General features: G+C 40.0%; 1 long non-coding RNA gene across 1 annotated transcript in view; it reads left to right on the top strand.

Moving 5' to 3' along the window:
* The first annotated feature begins 355 nt into the window (after window positions 1-355).
* The window catches only part of LOC135322583 (uncharacterized), a 137,505-nt gene continuing 118,611 nt past the window's right edge, over window positions 356-19,249 (top strand). Inside the window, exons 1-2 of the long non-coding RNA XR_010383238.1 lie at window positions 356-513; window positions 5,312-5,432. This is a non-coding gene — a long non-coding RNA (uncharacterized LOC135322583). The remainder of the gene's footprint in view (window positions 514-5,311; window positions 5,433-19,249) is intronic.

Here is a 19,249-nt window from a genome sequence, read left to right as displayed (position 1 = left end):
AACTCTGAGGTTGAGCCACTGTGATTATCCTTGAACCCGCCCAGAGCTGAGTGTCCAGTTGGTCCTAGGACTGGCACCCAGAAGTAACTACAGGCTACAAAGGGTGGACAGCAAAGAGGTTATGTCCTTAGTCCAGGAATGCAGACCTTCTCTTGGTTCTCTGCTATGTGTTCTTCAGATTCTTGAATTATCCCATGGAGTGGGAAAGATAGACACCGTGACATTTAAGCATTAGTTTCTCATCAGTGTGGTAGGGAAGAAACAATAAGCAATATGATATGTAGAAATAAAGAAATTTGATAATTTGTGCACCTTCCTGTCATGCACTAAAATATGTATCCCCTCCATCAGGTTTTTATTGGTTCAACATCAGTGGTTACTCCAGGCTTTGAACACCTTCAGTAGAACTTTCTTGGGAGAAATGCTGCCTTCTCCTAATGAAGCATAGAAACTCCAAGTGAATTGGTGGAAAGCTCAGAAGATGTCTCTTATGACAGGAGCCACTATTTCAAGGTAGGGAAATGGGTTTTGGCTGTAGTTTTGTATTACTGGTCCAGAACATGCTAGATTTGTAACATGGGGCTTTAAAAATATCTGTGACTCTCAAACTTCTCTGTAAAATGAGAATTGCAAATGGTGGAATACAAAATGAATAAGATTCATTACCTTTTCTAAAGTTACTTAAATTTTAGTTGAAGACACAGTAGATAAATAAGTAAAATTGAATAGTATAATATTTAAATATCAATATGAGACACACTATAAAAGGGTGACATATAATCTAGTGAAGTTTACATGCTATAAATGGTCATCACTGTTATCAGTAGCATTAATAATAATGACTCACGGGGAAAAAGAAGATGGTCCCAAAGTGGACTTTTTGAGGATATTGAAGACAATTCCATTTAAACAGTTTGAATTACTATATCTTCCAAACAGTTATCTAAGCCAAGGAAATAATTTAAACCATTGATTCATACACAGTAAAAGCTTAATTAGTCAAACTGTTTAAGCAATGAGGTGCTAATTGGATTATCTGGTCCATGGAGGGTTAAGTTAAATAAGCATTTCTGCTTCAGACCTTGCTGAAATTCCTTTTCAAATGTTCACATTCATTTTCCTGCTCTAAGCAGTAGCACACTGGTGAAAATCGTGGACTCTGATGGCCAAGATGATACAAGACATGGAGTTGCCAAAAGGATAGAACATTAAAATGGACAATTAATAACTCCAGGACACTTTAAGAACACTTTTTGGGGGCTGCTAGTCGTACACCCAAGCTTTGGGGGTTTGTGTGTGTGTGTGTGTGTGTGTGTGTGTGTGTGATTAGCCTTTCTTTGAAAGCAGAGAAGGCAAAATCTTCTAGTACACTGAACACCATGGTTACCTGGATTCCTGTAAATCAGGATTTTCCTCCATCTGTTAGGTGAGATATCTATGGAAAAGGCTTCAGTGGTATTTGACACCAAACTGCCAGCTTGGATTTAGAGATGAAAGTTTAAAAACATGCAGTATGCCAGCTCCCACTTCCAGTGCCAACTGTAGAGATCAGTATCATTTGTTCAGCCCCGAGGGAGCATTTATTAAGAAATCCCTCTGCGTCTGACTCCCGGGGAGAGAATAAAGCTTCACACTTTATGTTTATGTGGCAGTTCTCTCCACCGACAGTAGTGAGCCCTGGCAAAGCCCAAGTGGGCTGTGTTCTGTACACGTGTTGTGTTTGTAACTTGGGAGTATGCATCTGGTTCCTACCCCTCTTTGAACTTATTGATATTGACTGATTTGCTTTGGAGATAAGGAGTCTTTTTGGAAAGTAGTAATTCAAACAGAGTCCACACCTGGAATGCAGACTGACACAGGTGTGACTGGCTGACTACAGGGCACCTGAGGAAGCCAGGTTGCCATGGTGGACTGTAGGGTCAGTGGGAAGGAATCAACTGTGAGTGAAAATAAGCTAAACTCAGCCACAGGGCCTGAGGGCTGGAGGAAGACAGTGGTACTGGGTGAAATACGGTGCCTGTAACACAATTGTTTGCAAACTTTTGGTAAAGTAAGTTGTATATGTTGAATATACAGAAAATAGCAAAGTGCTCCTAATTTTATCCTCATGGTTATTCCCCAGGAGTGATAGTATTTGCTTATTCAACTTTTTTCTGCTTTTACCAAATTTCTTCTTGAGACTTGTGATTTAGAATCTTGAGGATAGATAGAAATTCATGGTTGGCTGGAACTTCAGGAGATTGATGTGGCAAATTGATGGTTGTGTGTAAGAAGGGCAGCTTTTGATATGAAAGAACTGGAGGATATGGTGTATGGAAAGGTGATGCTAAGGGCAAGAGAGGGTCCAGATTTTGTGGGGTTGGGGTCCTCTTTGAGAGAAAGAATATAAAATTACAAAAACAAAACTAGATGTGAAAGTGAATGCACACTTGAAAAGAGAAAATAAATCACGATAAATTGCAAATATTAAAGAGCTGTCAAATGTCATAAATGTCATTAAATACATAATACTTTAACTATTGTACACACATTTGTTATGGACTGAATATTTGTGTCCTTCCAAAATTCATATGTTGAAGCCTTAATGCCTCCAATGTTATGGTATTTGGAGACAGAGCCTTTGGGAGGTAATTAGGGTTAAGTGAGGTCATGAGGGTGGAGTCCTCATAGTGGAATTAGTGCCCTTGTAAGAAAAGGCACCTGAGAGCTCATGCACTCTTCCCAGCTTGTGCACAAAGAATAGATCATGTGAGCACACAGTGAGATGGCAACCACCCACAAACCAAGAAAAAAAGCCATCAGAATGAAACTTATCTTGCCAGCATCTTGATCTTGGAATTCTTAGACTCCAGAATTGTGATAAATGAATTTCTGTTAGGCCACCTAGCCTATGGTGTTTTGTTGGGGCAGTGAGCAGACTATGATTTTTCATGTATATTTTTTTGCTACATACGTTGAGCATGTCTTCATGTGAAAATGTATGATTTTTGTAATACTTTGCCTTAACATGATTGATTGACTTTTGTATTTTATTATTAGTGTTAGTGATGCATTTATATGACTTACCTCACAGGTACTCTCACCATTTATAGTTTTGTGCCCTAAAATGAAAGGAATTCTGATAAATTCTAGTTTCCATGTTTCCCACCAAAAGGGAAAAAAATAGTGTACGGTACTTTTATAATCGCAAATACCACATTATTAAATGTTTCCCTGAAAGGAGAGGATTTCCCTGTTTTGCCTGCTTGTAATTTTATGTTTTTGATGATTTGAAGAATTTTCCACAGACTAGGTTCTGGCTTTCCCATTTCTAACCTGATTTCTCATCCAGTACTTACATAGTTCTGGCGCCAGATTCACTTTTCAATATAACCTCTGCCCCGTACCTTCGTGTTTATGATACTGGGTGTGTTGGCACAGTGGGCAGTGGGAATATTCCTGAAAGCCATTCCAACCCCGGAAAGCTAGTGATAGCTGTAAGCCACATAAATATGTTCCACTCAAAGTCAATATATCTCAGACTTAACTCTTCTTTAGATTCCCCAAATCTAGTTACTCCATGGCCACCCAACATGAGAGCGAGTGTGACAAAAAGAGGTCAGAGTGCAAAAAGACAATGTATTTTCCTAATGGAATTATCCTTTTATGATTATAAAATTTCTCTTTGTCTTCAATAACTTTTTTGTTTTAAAATCTATTTCATCTGATATTAGTGTAGTCACTCCAGCTCAGATACTCTCCAGAGAAAGTGACAATTGTTGGTTTGATATTGCATAAAGTGCAATATCATTTTTACTTACATATCAAAATTTTAATCATGGTGGGAGGAGGCAGAGAGGACAATTTATATTAGAGAAATGAACATTGTATCGTTAGGAATCACTTGATTCTTATTTGAATTTTGGTGAGGGTACGATATTTGGATAGCTGTGTGAGGCATTGGTTGTTGAGATGAAACACAAAAAACTTTCAAAGTTGTACTTTGGAATTTCACTTTTAGTTTTGGGGTGAGGGAAGAGACAGTATAGTTTGGGTTTTTCTTCATCTGGAGCTCAGTTTTGTTGACATCATGAGAACTTGTTTGTAGATGAGAAAACATGTCTAAAGTTTCATCACCATCCAGCAAGTTACCCAAGCTAGACATCTAGGAGTCATTCACATTCTTTTTTCCCCATGTCCCACATCAGTACAGATACGTCTTCAGCTCTGAAGTATTGCCTCATTTATCACTGTTTCCCATATCTACCTTACCCTTCTACAGAAGTTAATAGCCTCTATATCTCCTCTGTATCCTCAGAACAGTTTTTACACCTCTTTTATAGCACTTTTCACATTGTACTGTGATTCTCTTCTTATATATCTGACTCATAAATTATATTAGATGGTGAACTCTGATAATAAGGACTATATATTATTTATCTTTGTGTCTTTTGTGCCTGGTATATGGTACACAGTACGTGCTTAATAGATACTTAGACCTCTTGCAAACTTGAACATGAGCATCCAATATATTTACCCAGCTTGTGCTGGAGAGTTTATTTGGAGAGTAAAAAAGTGAAAAATAGGAGTACTTACCAGATGTTCATTATTATGAATGTCACCTTACAAGTTAGGGGAAAATGGATTATATAATATATTAAATACCTATATATTTAATATTTAATGATTGAAATAATCTATATTCATTAAAATGGTAATTGATGTATATTCCCTTTGGCTTTTGTGTTCTGCTTGATTAAATTATAGATAATTATAGATATTTTACATAGAGCCAGTCTTTTATTTTAAATGGCTCTACACCAAATATAGTTTTAAAAACACCTGCATTCATGCAAACAACAGCATGAGCCCATTAATAACTGCAGTTTTTGAGAAGCTGTTTTGTTGAAATTGGCTTATGTTTAATCCAGCAGAAAAAGGGATCCTGCCAAACTACGATCTTCTCTATCCCCCAGAGTTATGGTATTTGCCAGGTGTCCAGGAATGTTGTTAGGTCAAAACACTTGATTTGTTTAAAAGTCTGAGTTATTTCTACCAAACTTCTGAGATTATTGTTATACTTGAAGTAAATATGTAATCTTAGAATATTGAATTTGAAAGGATCTTCCAGATCAACATGGCCTAATTTCCATCTTTTACAATGAAGAAATTGAAGTCCTAGGAATGGAAGTGACTTTTTAAAAGGGTGAGAACTTATGTTTTTAAGTTCCAGCCCATTGCTCCTTTCCCCATATCACTCAGCTTCTTCCAAAGCATTTGACAAACAGCTTCAACATAGTACTGACTGAAATCCTACCTGCCTATTTTGCAGACACTGATGAACTGATCCCAAAATTCATATGGAAATGCACGGGACCCAAATACCCAAAACAATCTTGTTAGAGAAGAACAAAGAGGACCCATACTTTCTAATCTCAAAGCTTACTACAAAGGTGAGTAATTAAGACAGGATGGTACTAGCAGGAAGACAGATATAAATATCAGTGGAATAGAACTGAGAACCCAGAAATGAACTCTTACATTTATGGTCAGTTGATTTTCAAGATTGCCAAGACAACTCAAAGGGAAAATCATAGTCTTCTTAGTTTAATTTGTTCTGAAGCAGCTGCATATCCACATACTAAAGAATCTGGATTCCTACCTCACACCATATACAAAAATTAACTCAAAATGGATAATAGACTTAAGTTAAAAGCTAAAACTGTGAAACTCTTAGAACATGTAAGTGTAAATCCTCATGACCTTGGGTTAGGCAATGATTTTTCAGATATGAAACCAAAAACACAAGCAACAAAAGAAAAAATAGGTAAAACAGACATCATCAAAATAAAAAACATTGTGTTTCAAAGGTCACCATCAGAAAAGTGAAAAGACAATCTGCAGAATGGGAGAAAATGTTTGAAAATTATATATCTGACATAAGACTTGTATTCAGTATATATAAAGAATCTTACTTGTCAAAAATTAAAAGAAAAATGACCTAATTACAAAATGAACAAAGGATTTGAATAGACATTTCTCCAGAGAATATTTATGAGTGACAAAATAATCCCATGAAAAGATCCTCAACACCATTAATTATTAGGGAAATACAAATCAAAACTGTGTACCCCATAAATTCCACTCATTGATAAATGCTCAAGAGAAATAAAAATCTATATCTACACAAAAGCTTGTATCAAGATGTTCATCATACTATTATTCACAATATCTCAAATGTAGAAACAACCCAAATGTCCATCAACTGATAAATGGATGAGTAAAATATAATATATCCATGCAGGGAATTTTTTTTTGGTGATAAAAGGGAATGAAAAATTGATACATGCTACAGCGTAGACTAGCTTTGAGAGCATTATGCTAAGTGAGAGGAATCAGTCACAAATGACTATACGTTGTATGATTCTATTTATATGAAATGTGCAGGATAGGCAAATTCAAATAGACAAAAAGTAGATTATTAGTTACCAATGACAGGTGAGGGGGATAAGCAAAGTGACTGTGAGTAGATATGAGGTTTCTGTGATGCGATGAAACGGGCTTAAATTAGATACTAGAGATAAGTGTACAATCTGTCAATATGCTAACAACCACTGAAGTTTTTACTTTAAAAGGGTATGTGAATTATAGCTCAATAAAGGTGTTATAAAAGAAACTTCTATCAGGCAAGGACCATTAGTAACTTCATTTCATAGATTAGAAAATTTAGGCAAAAAGTCACATTGACAGTGAATGGTGAGGCCAGGATTTGAGTCCGGGTAATCTGACTCCAGGTCGTTCATCTTAAACTTGGCTTTATTCCTGCTTTACGGACAGTCCTGGGCATTATTACTGCTCTAATAGAGTCATGGTTCTTTGAGCCACTGGAATATGTTTGCTGAGTGATGCGGCATACTTAGTGGTGCAAAATCAGCTGACTTATCTGACAGGGCCTGAATTAGTTGATTCCTCTTGCACTCCTATAGTTAAATCAGCTTAGAAAGAAATATATCATTTAAGTTCACACAAGTAACACCTGTTTAGGTGATATAATCTCTTCCTCAGGCTGACAGATGTGTATGGATACAGCCTAAAAAGTATTTGGTTAGACATTAAAAACACATGCATGATTAAATATACAGAACTAAGTATACAAAGTGACTTTTTGGCGCTTTATAGTTGAAGAATGGAATTTGCTGATCCATGAGTGATTTGGTATCATCTGCTTGTGACTGAATAGAATTGGCCATCTGTTTAAATTTGCACTCTGCACAGATTTGCTAGTTGGAAATACTTACTTGTACCACTTTTACTGTTGTTCTATTTCTTATACTCTTTTTCAGAGAGTCACTTCATCCATCCTTATTGTTTTCTGCTCTTGCAGATGAAGCCTTTCTCATAAGCTGGGGGATGTGGCCCTCTCCACTCTCCAGAGGACAGGCTGGGCCAGGAAGGAAGTAAAACAAGGTGTCTTTAAGTGTTTGTGCACTGACATTCTTGCAAAGGAGTAAAAGCCCTGTCTAGAGCCTTACTCTTATGTAATAAGTTTGGTTATCTGGTTTTCTAGTTCACAAAGAAGTAAGTTAGAAGTTTTAGGGAGACGACTGGACGGGGGACAAACTGATTCAGCACGAAGGGACAAGCTGATAAAATAGAAATTCTGGCAGAGGCTATAAATCCTGCCAGAAATATCATAGTTGCTAAGTGCCCCTATATCCTAGTTCAAGTGCAGGGCCACCCAGCAGGCCTTGCTAGGTGATTGTAAAGTTCATTCAGTAGCCCAGCATCCATGGGCGAGATCTCAGATTTGAAAGGGACAGGACCTCGAGAGAGAGGATATCTTGCGAGAGAGATGTCACTGCCTTGTGCCTTTTCCTACTCAGTGCAAGAGGGGAGAGGCTTTGTCTTGGACTTTTAACTAAATGAGAGCGGCCCTAGGGCTTGCTCTTTGTCACTTGAAGTCCCTTTAATGTCTGCGATGATGCAGATGTTCCTCTGTCATTATGGTAACTGCTAGTAGCCACACGTGTCCACTGAGTACTTGAAATATGGCTAGGGTAAGTGAGGAACTGAATTTTTTATTCCATTTAGTTTTTATTAATCTACATTTAAGTTTAAATAGCCACCTGCGGCTATGGGGGTGCTTTATTGGACAGTGCTGTATTGTTGTACAGTAGTTACTGTATTCGTTGTAACAACAATAGTAGCTAATGCTTACTGGTAGTTCGCTAGGTACCAAATATGGCACCAAGAACTTTCCTTCTGGTATCTTTAAGATCCTCCCAACAGCCACTTGATTTTACCCATGAGAAAACCAAGGCGCAGAGAAGTTAAGTAAGAGAAGATAGAATAGAACTTACAGGATTTGACTCTAGAACCTTTGCTTTTAATCATTGCACTCATTTTTGTAAACATGCCTTTTTAATTTTATCCCCCTCCCCCATTATTCATACATTTTATTAATGAGAAACAAAGCAAAGATCATCTCTGGAGACTTCATTTATACCTCTGTCCTGTATCTTCTTTCAGTTATACAAACTTCTAATCTTTCTCAACTACTTTTGTATATATACATGTGTGTTGTTGTTTTTTTTAAATACAGCACCTCTGAGGCAGAATAATTCCATTTGTCTTATTTTGTAATCATCTTTGTTGAATAGTAAGTGGATTTTTTGAAGATGAAAAGATTTTTATTCTTGAAATATATGTTTGGGAGGTCCCTCAGTGCCCTCATATGTTTGATATTCAGAAACCTGAGAACACATTATCACCTCGATCCTGGAAAAAACCTCATTTGGCCCATAATGAGAGTGAGGCTTAGGGGCTTTTTGATATGGTTTTCTATGCAGAAGGTGCTTTCCTCTGATTCATGAGTGAGCTGTGGAGTTCTATTTGTACTTTTTATTTTCCAAATGGGATAATTATATAAGAAGAAAGATTTGTGTTTAATATTTTCATTCTAGGGGCGTGGGAAGTCTCTGTGACTCTATATAAACAGTATCAGCCAATGGCTGCAGAAAGGAAGATTCACAAGCAGTTTCTAACAAAATATCATAGAACGGCAGCCATTCACTAGCAAAAACGAACGTGTACCACATGCAAGGCTCTGCATGCACATTCTCTCTCTTAAATATCATTAGCCCATTAGCAGGTGAGGAAACTGAGATGCAGAAAAATGAAGTCATTTCTCCAGGGTCATACCGGAAGCATGGAAAGTCCGAATCTGAACCTGGATTAATTTAATTCCAAAACTGTCTCCAGGAGGAGTAGTGTGTTTGAGCAGTAGATTTCCACTTTGGCGGCACACTGGAATCTTCCATAGGGAACTTCAAAAATTCCCAATGCCCAGGCTACACTCCAGACCAGTTAAATCAGAATCTTCTGGGGATAGGACTGAGGCATCATTACATTGGAAAGTTCTCCACGGGATTCCAGCGTGCATCTGAGGAGGTTAGCCATGCTGCACATGCAGCTGATGCTAATATGCTTCCTATCAGCTGGAGTCGCAGTGCCCTTTAACATTCAGTGGTGTATGGATAGAGGGACCTGCTACATTTTTGTAAAGTGTTTGTAGAAATCATTCCAACAGTTGGTATCAGTTTTTCAGATCACAAAACTGAATCTCATTTCTGTTTTGAGCCCCACTCCCGTTCTCTTTGGCATCAGGAAATAATCGAGTCACTTCTAGGGAATCAAGTCATGTCACTCAAGTCAGGATTTCAATTTGGTCAGTTTAAGATTTGAATTCAGTTCTTTCAGTGCTCCTGCTCACCCTCTTCTTTCCCTTCCAGATTCTGGTGGGCTGGCGCAGCCTCCGGGCGTGGGAGAGGAAGCAGGAAGTACCTAGCCCGTGGCCATCCTCTGTCCTCCATCAGCGCTAGCGGGGGTTTAGCTACCTGATCTTTGGGTGTTGGAGTCCAATCCTGTGCCTGGCCCCATCTCTGGGGCTCCATACAATACTTGCTGGTGTTCTGTCTCATCATGACTATAGCATCTCATCAGTCTGGTCTTTCCTCTCATCCCCTTCTGAACTCTGACACATGGGAAATTCCAAAGGTTCTCTTGGGCAGGTGGTGTGCTGGAGTCAGTCTGCATCCAGCTCACAAGGGCTGGTTGTATGAATCTCTTCCCTCTCGTGTTCAGTGACATCACCTTGGTAGCCTGAAATTAGCTTTGAGGAATCTTTACACCATTTGAAAACTCTGTTAGTTCTCTATTCTGTAACAGCCAGATGTAGTGGCATAAAATAACACAGATTTCTTCTTTTCCCTGACCTCTCAATCTCTGTCTTTCTTTCCCCTGAATAATCCTAGATCGTCTCAAGGACCTTGAATTAATCACATGTGTGGGGGTCTTTTGCCATCTAAGGTTACATCCTCACAGATTCTGGAGATTAGGACTTCACCTTTGGAGGGCTACCACACCCTAAAATCAGGGATTTTCTCCTAGAGAGCTAGTTGTTAGATATTTCCCAGCACACACACTCCCTGTGACCCCTTCGGATACTGTCGGGGAAAGACCCTCGTCCTTCTCGTGGTGGACGTGCTGCACTGCCATGCTGATGTTAATGCTCCCATACCTTCTTCTCTGGAGGAGCACTTGTAAGGTTTCTGCCTCTGGAAAGTGGACCACAACTACGATCTGGTCCCCAAGCTTCTCTGGTCATTCTGTCAAACCTGCTTTCATGTCGTTATACATTCATCCTAAAACCATGCTTATCAAATAAACTTCTTATATCTTGGGCCTTAGTTCTTAATAGCCGAAGGCAAGCTTTTAGAATCTAACAAACCTTTTCTCTCTCAAAAAGCCAGTTGCTCACAAATCAAAAACACCTTTCCTTTAAGATTCCATTTATTTCCAAGTTTCAAAGCCCTATTTTGAACCTCAAAGCCAGTAAATGCTGTTTTGCCATCCCTCTAAAGCAATGACAGCCACTGAATAATGAATGGGTAGAGGGTCTGCGGGCAAGTAGAATATAATACAGCATTTTTTATCTTTTGACATAGCCAACAGTGTGGTAGGATGTGTATCAAAACGCCAAGTGGGTGGTACAGATAATACAAGCTGTTTTTTCGAGGTGGAGATGTTGGTGGGGGATGCAGTGGCAAAGGAAATTTCATACTGGTGCTGAAAGGACTGAGCGAGGCCAGGGTGGACGGTTTGGGCCAAGCAGGAAGAAATGAAGATCAGGCAGGGGCAGGAGTGCATGACGGAGCAGGAGTCCTTCCATTGGCCTGATGGGGAGCAGTCCTCGGGAAATGGAATGGCTAAGGCTTTGAATGGCAGGCTGAAGAGTTAGGACCCCATTTCTAGCCTGGGGAAACGGCTCCGTGGATGTGCTGTGGGCTATTGGCCACTGAATGGAGGGGTGTGGCCACAGCTTATCCTTATCCCAAAGCTTACTTGAGCTCTATGGCAGCAGATGGCAACTTGGAGAGCACCCTTGACATGTCACCAGACCTTTGCCCGTATGTCACAGACACTTCCCAGACCAACCCCTTGAAGCATACACGCTACCACCTCCTCCACATCGGAGAAGAAATAGACCTTTGCATATCCTGAGATTCTCTTACGAGCAGTTTCCTTTTGGTGCTCGCTATTTAGGTATTGGCTCAGTTTGGGGAAGGGATGAGAGCGTGTGTATGAGTATGTGTGTGGTGTGTGCATGTGTGAGATGTATGTGTGGTGTGCATGTATACATAAAGTGGGGCATGTGTGTAGTGTGTGTGTGATGTGTGATATGCTTGTGTGATATATATATATATAAAAATACGTGTGGGGGTGTGTGTGTGATGTAGTGTGTTCCTACTGTATGCACGCACAATATGTGGAGTTTGTGGGGTACGTGTATGTGTATACAGAGTGTGTATTATGTGGCATGGGGTGAGTGTGTGGGGTGTGAGATTTGTGAGCTGTGTGCATGATGAGTGCAGTGGGTGTGGTGTGGTGTGTGTGAATGTGGGGTGAGATACTTGTGTGAATGGTGTGGTCAGCATCTGGTATCAGCACGGATGACATGTGGTACATGTGAATGGGGCTTGTGTGTGTGCACGTGCGCACGTGTGTACTTGTGCTGTAGTATTTAAGAGCCCAGCTCTGGAGCCAAACTGCCTAAACTGATGACTAGTTCCACCCCAAGGGCAAATTACTCAACTTCTTTGTGCTTTAGTTTCCTTATCTCTAAAAAGAGAGTAAAAAGAGTGCCTACCCCCAAGTGGTGTGAGTTACTCCCCTTGAGACACTAGGAACAGTGCCTAGCACACAGATGACACTCAACAAATATTAGCTGTTGTTTGCTCCCATCACAAATCCTCAGGTTAAAGGTCTCTCTGCCGTTTCTGCTGGTTGACGGTCCTTTGGAAGCAGCAAGCAATGACAGTTTATTATAGAACTGTTAGATCCAAGCTAACAGTCTGTTTCTTCTCCATGTCCTCACTGATCTCCAGCCTCACTGCTCATCTTTGAATTCACCGTAGATTCTGACAACACACAAAACCCTGAGCCGCTTAGTTTTTCAGAAACCTGTCCGGGCCGATGAAGAATAGGGGCAGCCCTCCACCACTCTCCACTAGGAAGAAAAGAAAACAAATATTTCACAAGGACACTAGGTGGGTGGCTCTGAGATATTAACCATAGCCACCACCACCACAGCTCGTTAATAGTAGCATGCATTTGGTAAAATGCAGTATGTTAACTGTTGATGTAATCTATTATTTTCAGGAGAAAAATGCCTGTGAAAACTAAAATAGCAAAAACTCCTCTCAAATGAGTGGGGATGCCTCTGGCTGATGGATGGTCAAAGATTGACATTCTGTGTGGGCAGCAAGGAGCTAGGGGGGCGAGGAAAACTCCTTTTTTCTTCTTTTTACCAGATCCAGAGTGGTTTCTAGGGCATCGGCAGTGAGAATCCACCTGGAAGGGATTTTATAAATATCAGGACTGTCGGTCCGGACTATCAATTACAGAGTAGGAAATTAATCACAATTTAATTTGAAAAATAAGTTCATCAAATTTTTGTTACTGGACACAGGCACAAGGAAGTGTGTACAAACTATGCGTAATCTCCTGGTTGTCAAACACAGTCAGCCTTTTGCCCTTCTCTACCCCGATCCTGCTTTATTTTGTTAGCTCACATCCCCTCTAGGCTGTAGGGTTGGCAGGGGACAGAAACTTTGCTTCCCTTGCTCATGGCTGGAGCTCCAGTTTCTGAAACAGTCCAGGCACACTGCAGGTGCTCTGTACTTAGGTGTTGAGTAAATGAATAAATTTAAAAAAAGAAAGAAAACCACTTAACTGTCCAGTGAGAGAGTTTGGGAAATATATAATAGGGCACCTCTATACAGTAGAAAACAATGGAGCCATTGAAAGTGGTAAGACAGATTTAAATCCTTATTTACTAACCTAGAAAGACATCCATTATTTAGTGAACATAATCAGGTTGCAAAGCAGTTTTGTGTATGTGTCTTTGTTGTATATGTATGTTTACAATTATGCATATATATCTGTTGTTATATGGATGTAGTTGCTTAAAAAACATGTATAGAACATGTATAGAACATGTATCAGTGATAATTAACAGGTGGGGAGAAGTTTTTATTTCTTACTTTGCCTTTTTGTATTGTCTGAGTAATTTAAATAGAAGCACAAGTTGCTTTAAAAATCAGAGAAGTATAGAGAATTTTCTTTAAAAATAGATTTTTTTTTGAGCTTCCAAAACTGTCAAAGCCTAGGTCCCAGCTCTAATTTGTTCCAGCTGCTGAGGGCAAACAGAAGCTTGGCACTTGAGATTTTGAGAAAGATCCAGATAATTTCTTCTGCCTGATTAGTATGGGGTTGAGCTTTTTGAAGCATCAGAAGGAAAAGAAGAAAAATTCCAGCTTCTGGCATAAAGTAGGCCCTCAGCACACGCCTGCTAAGTGGAATGACTAAATTTGGAAACTTGGACGTGGCTTGTTCTCTGCTGAAGTAGTGCCTGTTGGCTCCAGGTCAAGGGATTTGATCTTTGGTGCTCTGGAGAATCACGGCAGTTCCCCCAAGTTCAAGGTCTTCCTTATCCCATCAAATGTGTGTGTTCAAAGCCCTCGGCTTCTGGGTTGGGTACCCCTGAGTGAGAATGACCTGGTCAGCAAAACTGATTCTTTTGAATGTGGGAACCAGCTAATGTATTTCACGATGGTATTAGACTGAGTTCAGATGACAGATGACACAGTTTTTGAGTGTTGAGCTGGTACTAAAACCATTGCTACCCACTTTGCCTTCCGAGTTTCAATAAGATTTGGAAATTTAAAAATCTAAATAAAGGCCACAGTCATTTCAGGCCTCAAGGCATTAGGGTTTGTAGCTTAACAATGAGGTATTCACATAACCACTGACATGAACTTTGCTCTTTCTGTGTACCGGACACTGGGCTAAGTTCCTTGCTGCGTTAACTTCATTCGGTCCTTCCGGCTGTACCTTCTGAAATGGGGGCCACGATTAGCTCCATTTTAGAGGATGGTGTACTTGTGATTTAGGGAAGGTTTGTCCCTGCTTGATGTCACACATGTGGACATTAAATGACACAGCTGGGACACACAACTTTGCTGCCTACTATTCTGGAGAATGTTCTCAGAAACCACAATTCTAGACTTTCTCTCTTATAATTCTTCCATCACACCATTAAGCAAACCACCTAACTGTGCACTCCTGGTCCCTCCTGGTGGTTGGGTGACCTTATGTGGTGTTTGTCAGGGTGGACTGGTTTGGGATCATTCCAGGAAGGCTGGGAGGATTTGGGGAGGTCTTTGTTAGCAGTAGGGGATATTTTACAGTAAGATTGCATTAGGCCTGCTTTGCTGTGTTTCCAGCATTATTTTGCATCTCAAACTTGTACCTCTTTTTAGACAGTACTGGGAAATAGCCTCATCTGGGGATTGTGGGAAATGCTGGTTTTAATTAGCTAACAAATTAGCAAATATTAGATTCAGTTTAAAGAATGCCTTCTTTGTTGACCTTATGTAAAGGGAACAGGCTCATTTGATTTCACTTAATGATTTCATATTTAAGAAGAAAGTAGGGTGTATAAACATATATCTCATTAGCTAGAATCTTACACAGCTTCTTCATAAAGTCATTATTATTTAGGACGGAAAGAGGTAAGTTGTTTGTATGAGCCTGCCCATATAATGATGCTGAAATAGAACAATTAGTTTTCCAACATAAAATATCAGGGAGTGAACACAGACACTCAAATATAAGAGATTAATCATTTTAGGGTTGAAAAGGGACTTGGAGACAAGTTAATTGCCAGGATCTGAAAGTCAGCAGTCTAATCCAATTAAATATGTAAATGGAGCAGTGGTGTTCATTTTCATTGTCCTTTTGGGTTAATAATTAAATGATGGATTTAGAAATTAATTGCTGGATAGTGGAATGCTTGTCCAGAAAACAGTGTCTCCCTTCACCAGCTGTGCCCAGCACTTGAAAATTCTGTGGCTGTTTTTGACTTGGCCATGGAGGGAGTGAGAAGAAATTTACACCGTGAACAACAAATAGCTTCCTTCCTCTGCCTTCTCTCTGACATGACAGTCAAAATGAGCGAATATTTCTCCTTAAGGACAGTGCTATATTGCCACTTGACTTGTAGTAAGCGTCAGGAGAACAGCACTGAGGAAAATGAACATGTAATCTCAGCAGTACTGCTCCTGTCGTGCAGGCGAATGTCTGGATAAGCTGAGTATCTGCTTTGTGTTGGGAAAATCTTTCCCTGCCTGCATCAGCCTGCAACCACCGCCACCTCCTGCAGCTCCCAGAAAGAACATGGTCTTCACAGTGCACCCAGGACACCTCTTCCATTGTCATCTTGACTTAACTGATCACATTCTTAAGCCTGTTTTTCCTCGATGACTGGAAGATGAGAGCCAGAGGGCTGTGTGATATGTGTGTTCTGCAGGTGTTTTGGCTGTGACTCCCGGTAGCTGTGTGCTGACATGCTGTGGGGTGGGGTCCCCAGAGGCCAGCTGGGCCTGGGGTCCATCATGGGCAGGCAGGGAGAATGGCCTGATAACGTTCTAACCAGCTGCCATCCCTCCCTCTGTTGAGCAGCCTCAGAGCACCTGTTTGTGAATCTGTTAATGTTACTTATTTGAATAACCCTTGAATATGACTAAGTGCCTGATACAGGTCCCTGCACACCCTGGCGGCTCAGAAAGGTCTGTGCCTGAATATGGAACTCAGTGAATAAATGCATGAGGGGAAATAGAAAGTTCTGGACAAAGCAAATTAGCAAGATTTTGTGTTGAAATCAGCAATATCAATTTGGAGACATTCAGATTCAATTCAGATTCAGGTTCAATTAACTAGTTTTTCAACTAATTTTTTCCCTCTTAATTTTTTTCAAAAGTAGAACATGCATGTAGTAATAAAATAAAATGAGAGAAATGAAGGTGTTTCATGGTCACATTTGTGTGGGGTCCTGACCCGTGGGGACATTGTCTTAACCATTTGTCAGTACTGCCTTTATTAAGTGTTATTTATCTGAACATGCTTTGTACATTCAACATGACAAGTGCTGACAGCTCTACACTGGGAGGTATTGTAGAAGAAAGTCTGAAGTATCTGCATTCCTGGCAAGTTGACCATTAACCCCTTGTGTATAACAGGTGTTTAATATGTGTTAATTGAACAGAACAGATAAACACATTGGCCCCAAAGTATTTGGAGCTAGGTAAGTTTTTGCAAGTTAAAAGAGATGTTAAGAGCTGACAACATTCAATGTGAAGTGAACTAATGATGGTGGAATTTCAGGCATGAGTAATGGAGTTATTTGGGGCTGAGCAGAATCCTTTATCATGCTAGTTAAGCAGCTTTTGTGTGTGTGTGCTTATAGTGAAGTTTGCCTCGGGGACTTCTATTAAAGCCTATTGTGTGTATTTCTTCTTTTATAGAAAGGCAGACTTGATAGGGGTAGAGCATGTGGGCTTCTGAGTCAGACACACCTGGGTTTGAAACCCCACTCTACCACTGACTTGCTTGTCACTACTGGACAGCCTTTTAAGCATCTGGACTCCTAGCATTACAAGAACAAAACGGCTACAGTGGACACTAGTGATAATATGACTTACATGGTATGTTGTAGTCATGCAATGACTATTTCTATTTTATTAATTGTTTTCATTTTAGAGAGCCATGTACCCATGCAATAGTTCCTAACATTTGTGGATATCTAAGGGATTCTAATGAAACCAACATGTTTCCGTCTTTTGACATCCCAAGTGTCTTAGTCTACTTGGGCTGCCATAACAAAATACTACAGAGTAGGTGGCGCAAACAGTAGGAATTTGTTTTCTCACTGTTGTGGAAGCTGGAACCCTCAGAGTACAGTACCAACATGGTCTGGTTCTGGTGAGAGCTCTCTTCCTGGCTTACAGATGGGTGCCTTCTCATGTGTTCTCACACTGTAGAGAGAGAGGGTGGGGGGAGGGAGAGAGGGAAAGAGCTCTTTGTTATCTCATAAGGACACTGATACTGTCATGAGGGTCCTACTCTTGTGGCCTCTCTAAAGCTGATTATCTCCCAAAGGCCCCATTTCCAAATGCTGTTACATCTGGGGGTTAGTCTTCAACATGTGAATTTTAGGGGACACAGTTCAATCCATAGTACCCCCCAAGAGGTCGTATGGCAAAACTGATTGATGTGAAAGTGTTTCTTTTTAGGAATTGGGAACAGAGGGTTTGGGGAAGGGCTTTGCAGCTCAGTGGGCTGTAATCTGGTTTGATTGCCACCTCCAAATACATCTGCAGGTTCGTCATTTCAATTTCCTTTCATCAAAGTGAGAAGAAGACAAGAGGCCGATGGCCAGGTGCACAAGTGCAGGGCAGTTCTATGGCTTCCATCAGAGTCAGTGTATTGTTATCCTCTTGTACAATGTCTGACCAGGAGTGTGGAGAGAGGAGAGCTGGAAATAAAATGACAGTATTTAGATGGAGGATGACTCTGTATACTATGTACAGATATGGGGTACATGGTTACAGAGGGAGTAAGTGAAGGCAGAACAAGGAAATTCACACTCCCCTGCCTCTAGCGTGTCTGGGTGCTGTGAAGATTATCTGATTATGGGCCTACAAACTTAATGATCCCAAAAATTATCATTAGGTGACCTAGCTTTGAAATCTAGCCTCTCTCCCTTACCAGCTGCATGACCTTGGACAAGTCACAGACTGTCACTGAGCCTCAGTTTTCTCATTTCTAATAATGTAGTTTAAGGACCCAAGTTCCTTGCACATAGTAGGTACTCATCTGAGGTTTATGACTTTGAAAATTAATTTTGTTTACCTCTTCCTCACGGAAGAGCAAGTGGCAGATAATGTTCAAGACTATATGAGCGGCCAAATTGACATGCTGGCCTTCAATTCTGAAAAGGTAAGATTACATTATAGAAGTAAATAAAAGGTATTTCAGTAACCCAGGACCTCAATCTTATCTGAAACCCTTGAAGCCAGAGGTTTTTTAGGGACTTAGAAATTTTCAGATGTTATAAAGGTAATTCATTATATACATTGCACATACCACCCTCAGTGGGATCTGGAAAAACACCCCATAATCAAATACATTAATGATTCTTCAGTGAGAAATGTGAATATTTATATTAAGTGGAATATGCAGTGACCATAAATCGTCTCACATCAGTTTGGGTCAGGTTCTCCCACAAAAGAAGTTCAGCATAGGTTGGGTTTTGCTGCCAAATGAGTGATGAAAAAAATTTGATTTTTGAAACTTTTTGGAAAAATTTGGGAATTGCAGATGAGGGACTGAGGATCTGTATTATTAAGATAACTTTCAATATTACTTTTATGAAGTTATATTGACTTTTCAGAGTTGAAGTCTTTGCCATGCAAGTTGGTCATAGGTGTTAGTTTATGAAAATACAATTTGAACACTGGCTTCCCAGTGAGAAATGCAAATCCTGGACCATTCAGACACCAGGGCAATCATAGTTTCATGGATTTCTGACTATCAAATGATGACTACCCAGGCAGAAAGCTTTACTGCATACAAAGAGCATACACTGCCATGGCCTGTGATCTTATCATGGATAATTCACTAATATTTGGGTGACAGAAGATCTTACAACATAGCTGGGATCAAGCTCCCAGCATAAAAAAAAAAAACAGTTTGAGAATTAATTACTTAGCTTTCATTTACTCTTTAAGAAATCAAATCCAGGCTATCACAGAGGAGTGCATTTGACCCAGAGTCCTGTGCAAATGAGAAAACATGCTGTTCACCTGCT

The sequence above is a fragment of the Camelus dromedarius genome, chromosome 12, assembly GCF_036321535.1.
Source record: "Camelus dromedarius isolate mCamDro1 chromosome 12, mCamDro1.pat, whole genome shotgun sequence".
Taxonomy (NCBI): domain Eukaryota; kingdom Metazoa; phylum Chordata; class Mammalia; order Artiodactyla; family Camelidae; genus Camelus; species Camelus dromedarius.
This window is presented reverse-complemented; position numbering and strand designations above follow the sequence as displayed.